This window comes from Anomaloglossus baeobatrachus, chromosome 5 (assembly GCF_048569485.1).
Source record: "Anomaloglossus baeobatrachus isolate aAnoBae1 chromosome 5, aAnoBae1.hap1, whole genome shotgun sequence".
NCBI classification, from domain to species: Eukaryota; Metazoa; Chordata; class Amphibia; order Anura; family Aromobatidae; genus Anomaloglossus; species Anomaloglossus baeobatrachus.
Genome location: NC_134357.1, coordinates 102,043,778 through 102,056,668, shown reverse-complemented (window position 1 = coordinate 102,056,668; position 12,891 = coordinate 102,043,778). Strand labels below are relative to the sequence as shown.

General features: G+C 40.2%; 1 protein-coding gene across 1 annotated transcript in view; it reads left to right on the top strand.

Annotated features, from left to right (window-relative positions):
• The first annotated feature begins 952 nt into the window (after nucleotides 1-952).
• The window catches only part of LOC142310902 (putative neutral ceramidase C), a 149,623-nt gene continuing 137,684 nt past the window's right edge, over nucleotides 953-12,891 (top strand). The window contains exon 1 of the mRNA XM_075348725.1: nucleotides 953-1,041. The gene's annotated coding sequence lies outside the window, so the exon portion shown is untranslated. The remainder of the gene's footprint in view (nucleotides 1,042-12,891) is intronic.

The following is a 12,891-nucleotide window of genomic DNA, read 5'->3' as shown; positions in this document are numbered from 1 at the left end:
ACAGAAATTGACAGGTTAGGTCAAGATTTGTTGATGTCTTTGGCACATTTAATTTTGTGGCAGGGTTAGCAACTAACCATGTTGTGCCATAAAAGAAGACTAAGGTTTGTTTCACAGAAATGAGGTCGCCTTGCCGTTGGCTGTTGGACTCATATAAAACTGGTCATTTTTCTGTGCTAAGTATTTCAATTTTTACATGTTTTTTCATAGCAGTAATGCATGTCTATATTCCTATATTCATTGTTACACATATCTTAGCATTGTCTCTTTTTGTTTCACAAGTTTTGTTTTCTCCATTTGGGCCTTCAGTATAAAAAAATAGAAGTCAAACAGATCCACAACAAAACCATTGAGTATAACAAGCCAGACAGTGCCCAAGGTCTGCAACATCAACTCCATTAGACATTTTCTTGTAAGTCCAAAGATTCAGACTTTTGGCGTTCCTCTTGAAACCCATTTTTTGAGCTTCACACAGAAGACTCACAAAGGTGACACTATGAAACTAGCCTGCTGTACACAACAATTTATTTCCTGAGCAGTAGCTAGAAATTAATTTTTGTGCAGATTACAGCTATACAATGGCAGAAAAATAATTTTGCTGGTATGAAAGAATTTCACCGATACAATGTAATATTCTGATCCTCGTAAAAAAATATCAAACTGTCAAAAGATCATATGATGCAGTAATGGACGAAACTGAACCCATTTATTGTAAATGTGATTACCGTACTTATAATATATTGTTTTTACTTGTTTGATTGCTTTCTTAATTCTAGAGCTACTAAAAAAATGTAAAGTTACAAAGAACTTTTAACCTGTGCTTCTCTGAGCTGACAGATACCACCTTCCGTCATTTTTTTTTATCAGAAAAAAGGGCTAAGGTATCCTTGAAGTAATAAAGATAACACTGAAATAGCTGTGAGGAATGATTCAGAAGTCTTTGTGCCAGTCCATGAGAAGCTCACTACATGATTTCTTCAAGGGAAGGTTGCTTGGGAGAACTACAGTTCTTGACATACTTGTGTCTGTGCTCGCTATAAGGTAAGATGTTTACATTTCATATGAACAAACATGATTTGCACCCTATTTCGTTAAATTTAAGTTATATAAGTTTTAGGGATGTTCAAGGCATCTAATACCTCCTTATGTTATCAATTTGGCACAGATTTTTTTTCCAGCTATGGATTTAAAATTATGAACTTTAATTGGTATGAATATCATGGAAAACTGCTATACATGCTGATTAGTATGCGGCTATGGGGAATGGTAAACTGCTACAGAAACCGGAGGGTCAGCCTTACATTCTTGCAGAGGGATCTGTTGCAAATGAGGGTCAGATTTTTCTAACACAAAGTTCACCTTATGAATACTAATGTGTTTGTATCAGGATATTGGACCTGTGGTTAATGATATATCGATATTCAGTCTTCTTGCATTCTACAAAGTAACGTCTCATTATTAGTGTAAATATGATGCACTGCATGTCAGAACACACATTGCAACACAGCTATAAAGCTAATGATCAGGGTGTCCATAACATCTCTTGACCACCACCAATAGTACCTTCAGTAAACCAGTGACTCTGTCAGCATCAAAACTGGACCATCACATGGACAGCCAAGCACAGTTTGTGTGCATTGCTCACCTGTAAATGAGGTGACCAAGATGCACTATAGGAAGAAAATAACCTGGCGGAGGCAGTGTGCTTCTGTGGGCAATGTTCTGCTACAAAACCTTGTGCCTGTCATGCTTCGGATTTGATCCTGTAGTCCGCTGTGCTGTGGTCCGTTTCCTTCTCCACTCAGTCAGGTTGGGCTGCTGTCCTGGTTCTGAAAAGTCTTTCTCCTGTTCTGTAGTCCCGAGTTTAAGTCCATTTAATGTATATATAGCAATAGGATTACTCTGCCCTAGGTGCATTACTTTACATTTATCAACATTAAATTTCATTTACCAAGTGTCTGCCCATTCTGACATCTTATCCAGATCGATTCGTAATATCAAGGTCAGTTTTTAATATTCTATATAGTTTGGTGTGATCAGCAAAGACTGACACTTTACTATCAATCCCATCCACAAGGTCATTAATAAAGAAATTAAAAAAAAAATCTGTCCTATCACAGATCCCTGCGGTCCCCACTGCTGACTGCAGCCCATTTAGAGAATGTATTATTTATGATGGCTTTGTTTCCTATCTTTTAGACAATTCCTTACCCATCTGTATATAGTTCCCTGTAGTCCTTGCTTCTGGAGCTTCATTACAAGACTACTATGTGGCACAGTATCATACTGTATTATTATTATTATTACACAGCATTACCCTGTAATAAAGGAAATAAGTAAATAGTAGTAGTATATTTAATTAACTTTTGGTACTACTTTGTTAATACTGTTTGATCAAGGTGCGTAAAAGCCATCCCATTGGGACAAGGTGTGCCCAGTTGGGACGGTCCTACGATAGTATGAAAAATTCATCAACTTTAGTCTAATGTGTATGGTGGACATTATAGGACTTACAGGATCTGTCTCTAACATCATGGTACTAAACTCGACATGATACCTTCACAGGTCTGATGGAGTCCATACCTTGTTGTGTCAGCACTGTTTTAGTAGCACAAGGGGACTAACACTGTATTAGAGAGGTGGTATTATTATTGGGTAATTGGAGTGTGTAGAGTTGAAGGACAGGTCAACTACATTCAGCATGAGGTGACTTGATATTCTAATGTATAGCTGTATACCACACAACATTTCAATTTAAACCTTTATCTTAAAGGGATTGCATGATATTAATATAGACTATATTTGTGTCTGGTTCTGTCAACTGTAAAAAAAGACATTTATGAGGTTCATATTCAAGAACATACTATAAATGCCTGATACATCTGGGTCACACCTCTGGGATCTGCTTCTGTCTCAAGAATGAGGGATCCTGTCTTACCAGACAAGGTTACAAATCCAGGACATTCAACCATTAACTTCTCAAGGAGGTATAAAATTAGCTGAGCATATATCTGATCGAAGTGGGTGGGACCTGCATCTGTAAGACATTCCACGAATTTCCGAGATGGAATTACCTCTATAGATGACAATTTTTCCTTTCCTAGATCTGTAATTCATCAGAACGTTGAATCGTGGACAAAAATGACTAATATTATTACTGTATTATTACTGTAGTAATGATGGTTTTTAGTTGTAGAAATGTGTAAGATTTCAACAAAGAAGGTCAATCAAAATATTGTTTACTTGAAACCAAATTCAAAATTCAGTTCATCAGTGTAAGTTATAGTAGGGGCCATTAATAGGCAACTCTGCAATCATAAAATATACAAAGTTATGAAATCACACTCAATACATAAAAGTCAAAGTATTATATTATCTGCAGAGCTGTATGGGTGAAGAAAGGTGAGGCAAGGTTCATCTCAGCAATGTTTTATTGTTTTATAAATAATTATCTTACTTACTTGGGTGCAGAAGGGTTTACTGGGAGTAATTATGCATGCGATAATTATGAATGCAATCACTTTAATGTAAAGCGAGCACCCCATGATAGATCATGCATGTGACTTGTGCCTTATAAAATCAGTTGCTTCCACTTATTAGTAGGATTCATGTGGAACAGCGCTGTTGCTCCTGTCATCAATGAATACGATGCATTTGTACCTACAGTTGAAACCAGAAGTTTACATACACTATCTAAAAAGACACATCTGCATGTTTTTCTCACTATCTGATGTGAAATCAGAATAAACCTTTCCTATTTTAGGTTAATTAGGAACCAAAATTATTTATATTTGCCAAATACCAAATTAATGAGAGAGATATTTTAAGGCATTTTTATTACTTTCTGCAAATCTAAGTTTACATACATTTCATTAGTATTTGTTATTATTGCCCTTAAACTGTATGATTTCAGTCAAACGTTTTGGATATCCTTCCACAAAGCTTCTCACACTAGTTGGTAGGAATTTAGGCCCATTCCTCCTGACAGAACTGGTATAACTGAGCCATGTTTGTAGGTCGCCTTGCTCGCACCAGCCTTTTCAGCTTTGTCCATAAATTTTCACTAGGGTTGAGATCATGGCTTTGTGATGGCCACTTCAAAACACTGACTTTGTAACTTTGTAACAAATTTGGCAGTATGCTTCGGGTCATTGTCCATTTGGAAGACCCATTTCAACGCACGCTTTAAGTACCTGGCTGATGTCTTCAGACGTTGCTTTAGGATTGCCACATAATCTTCTTTCCTCATGATGTTATCTATTTTGGGAAGTGCACCAGTCCCTACTGCAGCAAAACAACCCCACAACATGATGCTGCCACCCAGTATTTCACAGTTGGGATGGTGTTCTTAGGCCTCAAAGCTTCTCCTTTTTCCCTGCAAACGTGACAATGATCATTATGACCAAACAGTTCCATTTTAGTTTTGTCAGATCACAGGACATGTCTCCAAAAATTAAGGTCTTTGTTTCTGTGTGCATTTCCAAACATTAATCTGTTATTTTCTTAATGTTTCTTTTGGAGTAATGGCTTCTTCCTGGCAGAGTGACCTTTCAGCTCATGTTGATACAGTACTCGTTTCACTGTGGATAATGACACAATCTTACCAGCTTCCACCAGCATCTTCACAAGGTCTTTTCATTTTCTTTTTGGGTTGATATGTACATGTCTGACTAAAGCACTTTTATCTCTGGTACACAGAACCCGTCTCCTTCCTGAGCAGTATGAGGCTGGACATTCCCATCTTGTTTGTAGTTGCATATTGTTGTTTGTATAGATGAATGAGGCACCTTTAGGTATTTGGAAATTGCACCAAAGGATGAAACAGACTTGTTCAAGATCTTCCTGAGATCTTGGCTGATTTCTTTTGACTTTCCCATAATTTTACACAAAGAAGCAGTGTGTTTCAGGTGTGCATTAAAATACATCCACAGGTGTGTCTCTAATTAACTGAGATGTTGCCAATAAACCTATCAGAAACTTCCAAAGACATGACATCATCATATGGACGGTCCCATATTGTTTAAAGGCATAGTACTCTTAATGTATGTAAACTTTTGACTTTGCAGAAAGTAAGAAACATGCCTTAAACCATTCTCTCTCATTATTCTGGCATTTGGCAAATATAAATAATTTTGGTTCCTAATTGGCCTAAAACAGAAAAAGTTTATTTTGATTTAATGTCAGATAGTGAGAAAAACATGCATGTGTGTCTTTTTAGATGGTGTATGTAAATTCCTGGTTTCAACTGTATATAACAGTATTGTCTTGAAGTTATAGCTAAGGTTAATGCACAACTTACTATCCTTCTACGTTCAGCTTTTGATCTGCTCCAATGTATATCACATCCCCATACAGTACAGAGCAGATATTTTTCATGTGATTACCTGTTTTATAAATATTGTATGCACAATCCTAAAGTTAAGATAAACTACAGTCACACTTTTCTGCAAAGTGTCTGATATTTTCTTTTTATAGCTTTATATCCAGTATCATTACACAATTAAATGGGGGTTTCTATAATATCTTATTGTTTGTGCTGGACATTCCTATTAGATAGATAATAGTCTCTGATGCTGTCGTACATTCAGAGAGACCGTAGAGTGCACATCTGGTTTGTGTCTTTCCTGGATGTTTAAATTCGCCCTTTCCATTAAAGGACATTTACTTATAAATAATAAAAATCCATTCCAAAATAGACGTATATGCCATAACCAGTGTGAAGCTGCCAATTGAGGAGTTACTGGAGTTTTATAATTGTTCTTGGTTCACATTTAGACAATTTCATTAGACCACAATAAAAATGTAATTACGTATCAGTGTGTGGTCTGTTTGACCAGTACTTACAGTTTGGTGTAAACTCAAAAATAGAGTTGTCGGACTTTTTCAAAGCATTCACTGCACCATATTGTCTCTTTTAACCTTATTTATAATTTAAAGGGGTTTCCTGTTTCAGAAAATCTGTCTGTTCCTAATTCATTAAGGAACCACTCCCATCTAAGTTTTTATCCTCTTAATATACTGCAATTGTCATATTATATACTGTTTCACTCTGTACTTACAATTGCTCATTTGCCTTTCTACCCAGTTAATTCTTCTGTTTAACATTTTGTCTGACATCACATGATTAATAAAAGACTAGCTGGGTCCTTCTAGTCTCTTAGTAGAAATAGGAAGTATCTTTTTTTCCTACATGAGTCATTACTACAAAATTCAATGGCAGGGAAGGAGCGAGTAGCTGGGTCCAGAGTTGTAGAGGGGGATGATTCTTTCAGGTACAAGGCACTTTCTGTTTTAACATAGAGCTGAGAAAAGAGAAGAGTTTACTGGGTAGAAGGGCAGAATGAGCAATTGTAAGTACACAGTGCTATATAATATGATTGCAATATATTAAGAGGATAAAAATGTTGATGTAAGTGCTTCTTTAAGAGGCACATGCACACACTGGGCAAGTGGTATGTGCCTCCGTGCACTTCACCATAAATCTTACTCCATTCAAGATTTGAGTAAGATTTGTAGCACAAAGAATGCTGTCGCTTATCATAAATTTGATGAATGGGGGGTTGCCACGCCCTTGTCAAACATTTTCGCACAGCTCTGACAAAATGGATCACCTTAAGTCACAATATTTTTGCGTAGTCTTGAGTTGTGGTAAAATCTTGCGATTTTGATAAATCGTGGTCCTTGTCTATAAACCACTGTGTAATATATTGGATATAAATAGAAAAGACTGCACAAACAAGGTATTATAAAGATTAGACAGCTCAGTACTGCCACTCCTCGTATACAGTGTTGATCACAGTAAAGTGTCAATATACATTGAACAATTATATATTAGATTTAGTGGCCAAGTGTGTGAACAGCTCGCACTGAGGGTAACAACAGTATAATCAAATGTAGTGGTCACCAAAAAAAAAACATGGAAAAAGCCAGGCTACCCGCCCCCAGAAGTGATTTGTTTATGGCTGGTTGCATGTGGGTGGAACCCAAAACTGCAGAAATAGGGACTTCCATTGGGGTTCAGGCCAAGTCCGGGTCCCAAACTAAACTTTATCTGAAGTCTGGCTGCACCTGCAGAACTGTACTTCCACAGGTTTGCTCATCTCTACTGCTGAGTGCATGGAGGGCAGGAGAAAGAGGTGAAAAAAGGGAACAGGAGTAAAAATGTCTAAAAATAGAATTAGGAAAAGTTAGATTAGTGAGATGATGTAATAGTTAAAAAGATGTTTTTAGGGCACACTTAAAACTGGTGACACTGAGAATTAACATTTTCTAAGGTAGTGCATCCCAGAGATCCTGTGCAGGAACAGAAAAGTCTAGTAGACAGGAGTGGGAAGATTGAATGATAGAAAATGTTTGTCTAAGATCATTAGCAGATCAGAGAACAAAATGAGAACAGTTTTCGCGTGGTTTGTTGCTTAAATTGGAACTCATGCAACCTTATAATTAACCCAATACAAAGTGTCCTCAAAAGTTATAACAAGCAACTCATCATTATACTTCACAGGTCCATACTGTGATTTTACACATCTTGCTGACTCTTTTGTGTACTTATGGGCAAGGAAGGAGTTCACCTGTCGTATTCTAATATCTATATAATAAGAGGAGGGGGCAGTGCAGGATGCTCCCTCTAAACTACAGATTATTCTTGTGTTTTAGAAGAATTTTTGCAAGTATGTTTTTTTCACTGCCGCTTCCCATGGCAAAAGAATTTTTTTTTTTTTAAAACAGAGCTGGTGTGTCACTGTACTAAGGGAGACACTGAAGCTACAAGCAGTGTAGCTGTTACGTCAACACCGGAGTCCGCTCCAGCAACTTCTACTTCAATCACCAGGCAACGCCGTGTTCCTGCCGTGGCTAGTGCTGGTGATGGGAGATGAGTCGATGCCAGTGGCGCCGGTGGGCGCAGGCTCCGCTCATCCACTGGTCTGGGTTTCCTTGGGATCTGCAGTACCACTGGCTGACCGTAGGTGGCATGTGTCTTCCAGCTGGAGTTACCATCATTCAACTACAACCAATGGGAAGACACCACACCCTTCTTTATGCCCCTCCTGTCTGTTGACCACTGCCAGAGATAGTTCTGAATTCCTGGTTCCTGTTCCACCCTGTTCTGTTTAGTGATTCTGGTGTTCTGACTACCCTCCTGCCTGCCATTTTTGTACTTCGCTGCCCGATCCGGATTTGATCTCTGCTTGGTTTGCTGATTACGTCCTTGCCTGCAGATGCTGTCCCTATTTTACATTTCCCAGTTCGACCTTGCCTGTGTACTACTCTCATCGGACTGCAGCCTTCCACAGGTAGTGATCACCAGGGCCCAGTGAAATTCCAAATCCCTGTATAGGGTTTAAAGGGTTTCAGGGTTCTAGGGGTTCTTCTTGGTGAGTGGCTTCCCTCTAGCCTGTCCATTACAGCCCGTCTGAGTCTGTTGATCCAGGCAGGCATTACAGTAGCTTCAAAGTGCAGTTAGCAGGCAAACCACCAGAGGGCAGTAAAGTAGTCAGTAAACCAGGTCAGCAGCAGGAGGTCTCGTCAATAGCACAGGGATAATCAAATCATGGTCAGGTGATAGCCGAGGATCGGAAACCATGTATGCAACAGAGGGAAGAGACGTAGGCAAAGTAAGGAACGAGAATACAGGTCAGATGCCAGGAATAGAGATGAGCGAACCTCTGATGGTTCGAGTTCGGTTCGGTTCGTCGAACGGAGGATCCGTTCGACGAATGTTCGACGAACCGTTCGACAAACCTCTCGAACCCCATTGAAACCAATGGCAGGCAAACACAAACACATAAAAACACATTATAAATGTACACATACAGTTAATAAACATTGCCATTACACTTACAGGTCTCCGCGACACGTCCTGCACTCTGTCTCCCGCCGCTTTTCCTTCCGATAATTGCTGCGTCCTCCCGGTAACCAGCACTGATGATAGGACCTTCCGTAACGTCAAAAAAGCATGTGACCAGTCACGTGTCTATTATCTCATTGGCTACAGACTGGTCACATGGCTATAGCAACCCACCTGTCAGCGGTGATGTCACCGCTTACAGCACGCAGCTTCTGCTCACTCATTGAGTGAATAGACTGCACGGGGAGCAGCAGCGTCTTCCTCCCATGCAGCGCTGTCTGATGTAGCAGAGCTGCATGGGTTGAAGGAGAAAGAAGACAGAAGAGCAGAATCGTGGAGGGCTGACAGGGAGCAATAAACATGGAGTCTCTAAGTGTGTCTGTGTATTTATTTCTATTAAAGTATTTTTTCTCTATGTGGTGTCTTTTTTTTAACCCTTTATTGGAGATTCTTAATGGCCGGGTCAAACTTGCCTGACATTAAGAATCTCTGACTTAATACTAGTTAGTAAAACAAAGCTAGTATTAACTCATTATTACCCAGCAAGCCACCCGGCTTCAGGGCTGCTGGAAGAGTTGGACACAGCGCCAGATGATGGCGCTTCTATGAAAGTGACATTTTCTGGGGTGGCTGCGGACTGCAATTCGCAGCAGAGGGGTGCAGAAAGCTCAGGCCAACTTGTGCTGCAGATTCATATCCCCAGCTGCCTAGTTGTACCTGGCTGGACACAAAAATGGGGCGAAGCTCATGTCGATTTTTTGTTTAATTATTTCATGAAATTTATGAAATAATTAAAAAAAAGGCTTCCCTATTTTTTTTGTTCCCAGATGGGTACAAATAGGCAGCTGGGGGTTGGGGGCAGCCGAACCTGCCTGCTGTACCTGCTAGCATACAAAAATATGACTAACGTCATTTTTTTGGTGGGCAAGAAACTCCTGCATACAGTCCTGGATGGAGTATGATGGCGGCTGCGGACTGCAATTCGCAGCAGGGGTGCCCAGAAAGCTTGGGCACCCAGCGCTGAGGATTCCAACCCTCAGCTACCTATTTGCACCCGGCTGGGAACCAAAAATATAGGGAAGCCCTTTTTTTTTTTTAATTATTTCATAAATTTCATGAAATAAAAAAAAAAATGACGTGGGCTTCGCCCAATTTTTGTGTCCAGCCAGGTACAACTAGGCAGCTGGGGATTGGAATCCGCAGCGCAGGGTGCCCAAGCTTTCTGGGAACCCCTGCTGCGAATTGCAGTCCGCAGCTGCCCCAGAAAATGGCGCTTTCATAGAAGCGCCATCTTCTGGCGCTGTATCTAACTCTTCCAGCTGCCCTGGTGAGGGGTGGCTCGCTGGGTAATAATGGGGTTAGGGCTAGCTGTATATTATCAACTGGCCCTAAGCCCGAAATTCATGGTGTCACGCCAATATTAGACATGGCCACCTTGAATTTCTAGTACAGATAAAAAAAAAACACAACACACAGAAAAATATTTTTTATTAGAAATAAAACACAACACAATTATTGACTCCATCTTTATTGAAATAAAGAACCCCCACCGCAGTAATCCTGGGTCAAGGGTCCCGCGCCCTTCAATCCGGATCCAATATCATCTGATCGGTTTGCTGGAAGGCAAAGTGATCAGATGATGTGTCAGGTTCAAGGGCCTGAATCACACGACACAGCAGTTGATTGTATAAACGGCTTTTATAAAATTGTAACGACTGAATGCCAGTCGTTATGACTATTAAGATATGATGGCACTATGGAAAACCCAGGGACACAAAGATGGTGAATAACAGTTTTCTTTATAAGTCTCAAAAAAATTATTTTACAAAAAAACCCAGTTCTAATTATGGGCCAGAACAGCCCGGAATAAGCAATAACAGTTTATGCAACTTGGAGGACTTCAAGTGTCGGTCTGTAGGGATGAACTGGACTATATTTCCCCCCATTATACCGCTCCCTCCCTTATCTATTAATAGGGCTTACCGGGGTACACTTCTACAGATAATGTCACGTGATCCCTCCAAGGATATAAACTTACAACCACCTCCCCTTATGTTTACAATTCAATCGGGGTACCCGGCCACCTCCCCATATACAGCCAGAAACAAGTAAATATATGTACATGTACCTTTATACCTGTACCTCTAGCTCTACATGTACCTCTATTCAATATTCGGTACCTCACTGCCCCAGACAGTGTGATGAAGCAAAGGCAGAATAGTCTTATTATCAGCAAAACACAGCTGAACCTTCAATAACTTCCGGTTCAGAGCAAACGCCTCAGGATAAGCAAGGAAACACCACTCCTTCTCAGTAAATAATCTGTAGAATAATCTTCCTTCTTCTTTATCCTATCTATTTGTCTGTTCCTGACTGACTATTATACACCGATCGGTCTCAGGTCAATTGTTACTCACTGAAGTCTTTCACCAAGATGGCGTCCGTCCCCTTGAACTGCTTCTGATTCACTCTTAGATGATTTTGTCCAAACAGTTTCTGGAGAAAAATTCACTCAAATAAATTCCCCTCGTCAGGGGCACTAGGAGCTCAAAGAAAAACAAACAAGTAAGCAGTCCATAAAAAGAAAAAAAAACAAAAAACAGGCAATCCTATGAATCCAACTACGGGAAAACAACAGCCGTCTTTCTCTTGCGTAGTCCCTCAGATCTTCTCTGAAATTTTCAACCGTCTCTCTCAGTCTACGTTACCAGGGAAACCTAATGTAACCCCTTACTGTCTAGCAGTGTGCCTGCCCTCTAGTGGCCATTTAAATTATAGCATAAATATATAATAAATATATAAAATACATTAACAAACATGCAAGTTTATCTTATGTACATTTTCACCCTGTTACACAATCAGCTGATGCATCAGTGCAAAAAAAAAAAGAGAGAGGAGAGAGAGAAGAGAGAGAGAGAGAGAATGAATGCAGCCTCATTCTGTGAAGCGGCTCATAGATGATGTCTGGCTACTCCCCTCTGTGCATAATTAAAATAATGATATTTTATAATTAATTATAAATAAAGAGTAATAATTAATTTAACATTGAAAATAAAAAAAAATCTTTACCGACACAGCCGGGACTTGAACTTGGGAAGATATGCTTCTTAGGCGAGCGCTCTATCCATTCAGCCACTGGCTCCAATGAGGAACATAGGAAGATTTCTTTATCTTGATGTCTGCAAAGCAGACTGAAGTCTAAGGTGACAGCGCGATTCTCTTCATGTGCTACATGGAGAGGACACAGAGCACTCGTGTTCTGTAGCAGAGCTGACAGTGTCGTGTGGATTACTTCGGACCTGGAGGGGTATTTGGGGATTTTAATAAAATGGTGAAAGAGGATTTTTTTTGTGTTTTATTCCAAATAAAGTATTTTTCGCTGTGTGTGTTTCTTTACTTTCACTTACAGTTTAATCATGGAAGGTATCTCGGGGAGACTCCGGTCATGATTAACCACGTTATTACCTCGGTTGCCACCGCACCATGGCAATTCGGGATGAGCTGGGTAGACTCCCTGGACTGTCGCATCTAATGGATGCGGCAATTCCGGGCGGCTGCTGGGTGATATTATTAGGGTGGTGGGCTCCCGATAACGTGGTGCTTTCCATGCTGACAATACCAGCCTCCAGCCGTGTGGCTTTATCCTGGCTTTTATCAAATATGGGGGAACCACATTTTTTTTTAAATTATTTATTTATTTTACTGCACGATATAGACCCGCCCGCCGGCGGCTGTGATTGGTTGCAGTGAGACAGCTGTCACTCATCGTGGGGGTGTGTCTGACTGCAACCAATCATGGGCGCCAGTGTGCGGGGAAAGCACGGAATAACTGATTGAGTAATGAAGTGGTAGCCATTTTCAAAAGAGGAAAAGACGCTGCAGATTTGTGACAGAGTGTAGCAAGGCGCCCGTGATCGGTGAGTAGGAAAGAGAGAGGGATTATGCTGGGGACGCAGGACGCATGCAGACAGCAACGTGTGCACATAGCCTTACTGTGAAAAGCCACGTTTTTTGTGTTCGAACCGTTCTTGAATGTAACTCGA